This window comes from Dinoponera quadriceps, unplaced genomic scaffold, assembly GCF_001313825.1.
Source record: "Dinoponera quadriceps isolate SergipeBrazil2010 unplaced genomic scaffold, ASM131382v1 scaffold10224, whole genome shotgun sequence".
Taxonomy (NCBI): Eukaryota; Metazoa; Arthropoda; class Insecta; order Hymenoptera; family Formicidae; genus Dinoponera; species Dinoponera quadriceps.
This window is the reverse complement of record NW_014563984.1, coordinates 1-1,190: the sequence shown is the minus strand read 5'-3', so window position 1 is coordinate 1,190 and position 1,190 is coordinate 1. Positions and strand designations below refer to the sequence as shown.

General features: G+C 31.3%; 1 long non-coding RNA gene across 2 annotated transcripts in view; it reads left to right on the top strand.

Moving 5' to 3' along the window:
* Positions 1-1,190, top strand: part of LOC106751255 — a 1,673-nt gene extending 483 nt beyond the window's left edge. For both annotated transcript variants that reach the window (XR_001375033.1, XR_001375032.1), the window contains exons 2-3: positions 21-255; positions 1,110-1,190. This is a non-coding gene — a long non-coding RNA (uncharacterized LOC106751255). The remainder of the gene's footprint in view (positions 1-20; positions 256-1,109) is intronic.

The following is a 1,190-nucleotide window of genomic DNA, read 5'->3' as shown; positions in this document are numbered from 1 at the left end:
TTTTAATTTTACATTTTCAGATGATGGATACATCGTGGAATATTCATTAGAATACAATTTCTTGCGATTATCGCCTGCAGCTCGGCAGAGATTGAACATCCCAGTTAAGATCGTTACTTTGGATTCATTAAACGACAAACGTTTAGGCGATGCTTTTTTAAGATTGATCCTAAATGAATTTCTGGGCTATGACGATTTGTTAATGGCAAGCATCTAAACGTTAATGGAACACGAAGATAACAAAGGTTTCCTGCGGTAACTTTTTNACGAAGATAACAAAGGTTTCCTACGGTGACTTTTTTTTAAATATGAAGTAACGTTCATCAATAGAAACGTTTTAAGACATATTAATCTTGTAACTATTATAGTAGTTATACGGTTATAATCGCCTAGTCCAAAACAGTAACTACGACGACAACGTTTCATTTTGTTTAATAATTATAACTTCAACTATAATTATAATTTCTCTAGACTTATGTTTATTTACACGAATTGGTGTTAATTAACATCTCTAATGGTAAAGATTACCATAGATTTCATTCTTATAAAATCATATCACTATACGAGCATATATTATAAGATAAATAAAACAAATATGGCTGTTTGAATATTTCTAGATTAGCTGTGTAATTGTCAAAATGATTTTATCGTTTATACGGTTTTTCAAATCTAGATTTATAAATCTTCATCTTTTCGAAAATATATGTAGACTAACAACAACTGGNTATGGCTGTTTGAATATTTCTAGATTAGCTGTGTAATTGTCAAAATGATTTTATCGTTTATACGGTTTTTCAAATCTGGATTTATAAATCTACATCTTTTCGAAAATATATGTGGACAACAACTGATGTTGTAATATTGGTGTCAAGTACCATTTACACAACATTTTCATTAAGGATTCTAATTACAGTTGTTACTAAATCGGATTAGCGTTGCTGTATAAACGTAATGAATCTTAGGATACTGAAAGTTGTAATGTTGGGCTAAGAAACAATCGTAGCTTTGGGCATCACATGGTCGTTTTTGGCCAGATATTGTGGTAGAGAATAAATTAACAATCGACAAACATTGAAAAGATTACCGTATTAAATTCTTCAATTTGTCAGTTGTAGAAATGTGGTAACCGGAGAACACTACCGATTCGTTAGCATGTGAATGACGCGAACCTCGTACCTCGCTGCATTCTT